The following is a 6000-nucleotide window of genomic DNA, read 5'->3' as shown; positions in this document are numbered from 1 at the left end:
ATCCCAAAGAGATTTTTGAAAAAGAAAAAAGAATCTATTTGTTCTTTGTTTTTTTTTCTTTCCCTCTTTCTTTGTTTCTTCTTTGTTTCTCTCTTTTTTTCTCTCTCTTCCTTCCTTCCTTCCTTTCCCTTGGTGAGGTGGGGGGGGGGGGAGAAATAGAATTTGTAACTCAAAACTTAAAAAAACAACAACCCAACAAATGTTAAAACTTGCTTTTATAAATAATTGAAGAAAAATAAATTTTTTTTAATTTTTAAAATTTAAAAAAAAATTTGAAAAATTGATCACAAAGCAAAAACAAAACAAAACAAAACTAAAAGAATTCCTGAGGGAGAATGCTTATATAGGCTTATATGGTCTCCATCAATGCTTAGCATGGTTTTCCCCATTACTATAAAGTGTATTAGGGAATAGGCAGGGATGACTGACATCTGATTCCTTGCTAGAGGATAATTTGTCTGTGTCCTCCCCCATTCTTGGAACTTTTTAAAAAAAATCTTCAGCATTTGCCATTCTAAGTTGCTTATATTTTCCCCAGCACTGGAGCAGAGGAGGTGGTGATCTTGGGGACCAGGATGTAGCTTGAAGGACAGAGAGTGTTCCTGCCCTGCCTACCTGCTTGTCCAAACTCGTGAGACCTGGGAGAGTTATTCTGGGAAGGTCAAAACTCCAGTAGCCCCTCGGAAGGCCAAACAGTTCTGGTCTTTTTGTATCCTATCACTTGTTCTCTGACAATACTGTCCTTTGTGAATATGGCCTGGATGAGACATCAAACTAGAACATTAGGTGCAGGGTGACTAAAGTGACTAAAGAACAGGAAAATAAGACATATCTTTTTTTTTTCTTTTTGCATCCAGAATGTTGTTACTTGATGAGAAACAGATTTATTTGGAGAAGGACAAAGACTTTAGGCAAATCTTAAGGAAACTCCTGGACAATTTTACGGGTTTTAGAGGTTTGAGGGCAGCAATCCTTATTATGTCAGTTTCATCTCATTTTCTTTTCCTTCATAGATATATTATTCTTACCGGTCATGATTGCAATAACTTCTTTGGAGTTCATAAATATGAAGGAGGGAAAGAAAATATTTTATTTTTTCCCTAAAAAGTAATTAAGCAAGATCTGGAAAAGAAGGGGGAAAGACTTAAGAAAGAGGTACATGAAAGTAAGATACATTCTAAGATAGAATTCATTGAAATTTGAGTTGCGAAAGGCAGAATAAAAATGGTAGAATTCTCACAGAACTAGAGAGTGCTAGACTAGGGAGTCAGGGAGAACTAGGTCTGTATCCTCCCTCTAACAATCAATCAATTAATCAAATGGCACTTACGAAGTACTCACTCTAACTGCATGGATAAAGCACTGGGCTTAGGATCAGGAAGACTCATATTCATGAGTTCAAATGTAGCTTCAGACACATTAGCTCGGTAACACAAATAGCTTAACCCAGTCTGTCTCAATTTCCTCACTTGTAAAATGAGCTGGAGAAAGAAAAGGCAACTCATTGGAGTAGCTTTGTCAAGAAAACCTTAAATGGAGAATTGGACACAACTGAAAGGATTCAACAGCACTTACTGGTTATGTAACCGTGACCAAGTCACTCAACCTCTCTAAGCCATTTTATTCGGCTGTAAAATGGGGATAATATTTATAGCATAAATAGTTATTGGAAGGGTCAAATGAACAATGTTTTTAAGTGCTAAAGTCTGCAAACTTTAAAACATTCTACCCTTGCCAGTTAAATATCTTTTTGAGAGAAGAGAGGAAGTGGTAGGGAAGGACAGTCAGTTTAGTTACTTTCTGAAGTGTGTGTATTGGGGAGAAGGGGAAGAACTACAGAGAGCATTGTTATAATAACAACTTAGATAGACACTTTGTTTATATAAATAGCTTTACATACATTAGTTTTGGGATGAGTGAGGGAAGGCAGAGTATGCAATTGAACCTTACTTATATAAATTGTTTGGGACCCCAATTTGATTCACATTCTTTGGATAACAGGAAGAAGTCTTTCTGTCACAGTACCATAGCTTTACCATTTTTGTTATATACTGTTTTATATTTGCTAATTATTTCATATGTGTTAGTCTCTTTATGATCTAACCTCCTTTGGTACAAAGAGCACATTCTATACTTCTGTATTGCCCCATTCCATCACCTTGTAAACAACATTTAACCTTTTTGGCCCTCAGTTTTTTCATCTGCAAAATGAGGAGATTCAGTTTGATGAAACTGTAAATTCTATTCAAGTATTCCATCCTGTGATTCAATGATCAATGATCAACACAGAATTTCTGTTTGATAATTACTTTGAATTGTTACCCTTTAGGTGAACTGCCTGTCACCTATTTTAGGGCCTAATTATTGATGTGTCATCTCATTTCTTGACTCCTTCCATATTAGATCTCCTATGTGTTTTACAGTACTAGGAATTCATCCAATCATTTTTTCATGTTTGGCTTCTTTGGATCTGGCATAACACATTCTTTGTTGTTTTATACACATACATTTGATATATGTAGACTTCTCTGTTCTTTTATATACATATATACAAGTTTGACTTGTATCAAATACATTTTTCTAGGCAGAAAAGTTCATCGATTCAAGGGATACTTATTAAGTACCACTAGTACACAGAATTCTTTGCTAGATCCTGAGGGGTGGGGTGAAGGGACAAACAAATGTACATTAGATACATTCTCTGCCTTTGTGAAATAGAGGCAAAAGATAGAAACATGGACAACTACTGTATAGCACACAGTGTCCCAATTGCATTAGAAAATTGTAAAATGAAGTGCCAGGTAAAAAAAGCTACATATCCATTATTATTGTCTTTCTAAGGAGAGAAGACAGGAGCTGATGATGGGGAGGAATTAGAGAAGGCTTTTTGAAGATGGCATTGGAGTTGGACTTTGAAGGATGAAGAGTAATTCATTATGTGAAGATATGAATGTGAAGATGGGAGTGGGAGACATTGCAGATCAAGAAAACAGAGACAGCAGCATCAGCTTACTGAAAGGTTGTGTTGGGGAAAAGTGTGATGCAATTTGGCTTGAGTGTAGAATGTAAGAAGAATAATATGAGATAAGGCAGGAGAGCTTTATCAATGAATGCCAGATAAAGACCCTCCCCATTCTTGATGAATTTTTGAAGAATTGAATTTTTTTGATTCCCAAGGTGTTTTAGGCAGGTCAGGATGATGTTAATTCGCCTTAGACTTAAGCTTTCCATTTGTTTTGTTTTCAAAATAAATGAAAGGGACCATAAATTGCATATTCTTTAATCCTCTAAAGGTTACTAAGAAGATCTAATTTAGATTATTCAATTCATAGGTGACCTTTCTCATGCAGCACATCTTCAGAATTATCTTGCCCTCTCTTCTGATATAATGTACCCTTGAGCTACTGAGGGGAATTTCTTTTTCTTTCCCTCTTGAATCTTTGTCACTCTTTTTTTGATTTGCAGAGCTCAGAGAGAACGACATAGCCTGCCTTGCAATCATTTTCTTTAGTTATTCTTTTGCCTGGATGGCAAGTCACTGAAGGCTTTCTGGCTAGTTAGGGAAAAAAGCCTCGAAACTATTTTTTGTTCAACTTAAATGGCTTCCCGGACAGCAGAGGAAGCAGGGGATTAGGATGCAAGCAGGATGGTATACTATGATGAACTTTTAAATGAATCTACTCAACGCTAATTCCACACCCCTTTGCCTCTCCCATCCCATCCCATTTTCCAGTTTAGATCATCCCGCTGCTTTTGTTAAGTCCTCGGGTTTAAAGTCGATCTCGGTTGGGACTGAGGGAAGACAATGTCTGAAAATATAAAACCAGACCTCCAGGGCCTGGGTAGATGTTTTAAGGCAAACTGAAGGAAGAAAGAAGTAAAAAGCACAGATGAGTTGCCAGCTGAACACGGAGCCACTGAAGTTTCGGGCACGAGTTAGAGTTTGTTAGGGCTATCTAACCACCGTCCTCCCTTGTGTGACTGTAGGTCGGGGCTGCTGTTTCCTCCGAGCCTAGTCCTGGCCTCTTTCCTTTAGGCACAGAATGGTGTGCCTGGTACCGAAGGGTGTGACGGGGGCAGTTACAGTGCCAGAGGCCTTGGGTAGAGTGATAAGAAGCGAAATGTGCCAGTCTGCCCTCGGGGAGGTGGAGGGGAAAGCAGCGGCCGCAGCAGCTGGAACACCCGGCTGCTTGCCCCCGCGCTGCCCGCTCGCGCTGCCCAGCCTCCTCCTTGGAGGTGAGGGAGAAAGGGAGTTCTTTCTATCCCGTGGGAACCGCCTAGAAGCGTCCGGGCTCCAGGCCAGGATAGGAGCCGGGGCGGGGCGGGCCGGGGAGGGGCAGGGAGCCGGCCCGGCCCCTTCTACTCCGGCAGCTCCCGCCCTCGGCTGGGCCAAACTTTTTCTCCGGTCCCACTCTCCTCCGCAGTAGACTTACTCCTACTTCTCGTACTGTCCCCGTCCTCTTCTTTCCTCCACCCGGAGGGAGGGCGGGGGGTAAGAGCACACTCACAGACTCACACACTCACACTCACTCACACACGGGCATGCATCAGTCCTCGGGCCAGGCTGCGGGCACCCGGTTCCCGGGGTCCGGGACAGGGAGCGGAGCGCCCCAAGACGGGCGGGGGCGAGCGTGAGCGGTGAGTGGGGTGCCGGGTCCAGGAGGGCAGGCAGCCTGTGGATGAGGTGGACTTGTGCGGTCTCGACGCACTGGCAAGTGCCCGCCCGGGAAGGGCTGGGATTGCGAAGGAAACCCCGCGTCCCCGGCTGAGAAGTTGGGAAACTGCTAGGGCGCAGAGGTCCCGTGGCGTGGCGCGACGCCTGGTCAACCTTGGCAGCCCCAGGGGCTCCCACTCCCCAACCCGGGCTCTCCCTCTTGGGAGAACTCCTGCTTGGTGGCCAAAGGCAACGAAGCTGCCCTAACCCACGAGTGGGGAAGACATATCTATGTAATGCTAGGTTTTAGAGCTGGAACAATTCTTAGAGGGCGTCCAGTCCAATCTCCCGATTTTCCTGAGAAGGAAACTGAGATCCAGAGTGTCCAGGGCGCTTGCCACCCTGTCAATCCGTCCGCCTGGTGGTGAGATCTGTAGATCCCGCAACCCTGTGACCCTCCTTCGGAAGCCTGGCCTCCTCTCTGAGTCTGGGGGTAATTCTGGCAGAATTGGTTCTAGACTGCACGATTTTCAGGAACCCAGAAAAGAGAGGGAGTAAAGCAAAAGAAAAAGGGTGGGTAAGTGGATTGTGTACCTTGTCCTCTGACTCACGCTTCCAGGAGCAAAAAGCAATTGGGACTTTAAGAGTTTGTTGTGTTTTTTTTTTTTTTTCTCCCATACCGGGGCTACTTTTTCTCCAGCAACTCTTCCCCCAAGTTAATGTCTTCACCCTTATTCTTTTTATCCGGACCTGTGATTTCATCAGCGTGGGGGAGATTGAGATTATGGAAACTCCCTTCTCTTGCAGAACTTGGCTACTGTCTAACTACGTCTCATAGTTGCGGGGGGCACGGAGAGGTTAAGGACTTGGCTATGCTGGCAGGGCTAGAATGTATCCGTCCCAGGCGGCCTTGAGCCCAGCTCTGAATACTCCAAGCTCTACCTACTGCACCACTCAATGCCCCAGGGAGAAATTATGGGGAAAGAGTTTAAGATTCGTCTCTACTTCAATTCATCTCAAAAGATCAGATGTCTTGTGGTACCATTCTATACTCAGCCGTTAGGATCTGGACGCTATTATGGTGGTTAGAGGATGGCTGTTACTCTTGGCCAATGTTCGAGGATATTAAAAGATTAAAACACTTGTCCAGTTCATCTTTCAGTAGCTGGACCTGAACTCAGAGCTTTCCCACTCCACCTTAGATTCACTGCCAATTTCTCAGTGAAATATGCTTTCATACATTGCCTTTGGAAATATCAGAAAACGCTTTTCAATCTAGTCATAATAATATTTTATGGCTGTCCCACATCCAGGGCAAGTAGAAATGCACGAAGTTAGAATCTCTT

General features: G+C 43.2%; 1 protein-coding gene across 1 annotated transcript in view; it reads left to right on the top strand.

The window, feature by feature from the left end:
• Positions 1–4345: 4345 nt before the first annotated feature.
• The window catches only part of LPAR3 (lysophosphatidic acid receptor 3), a 121950-nt gene continuing 120295 nt past the window's right edge, over positions 4346–6000 (top strand). Inside the window, exon 1 of the mRNA XM_051999209.1 lies at positions 4346–4638. The gene's annotated coding sequence lies outside the window, so the exon portion shown is untranslated. The remainder of the gene's footprint in view (positions 4639–6000) is intronic.

This window comes from Antechinus flavipes, chromosome 4, assembly GCF_016432865.1.
Source record: "Antechinus flavipes isolate AdamAnt ecotype Samford, QLD, Australia chromosome 4, AdamAnt_v2, whole genome shotgun sequence".
Lineage (NCBI taxonomy): Eukaryota > Metazoa > Chordata > Mammalia > Dasyuromorphia > Dasyuridae > Antechinus > Antechinus flavipes.
Note: the sequence above shows the minus strand (reverse complement) of the source record. Positions and strands in the feature narration are given on the sequence as shown.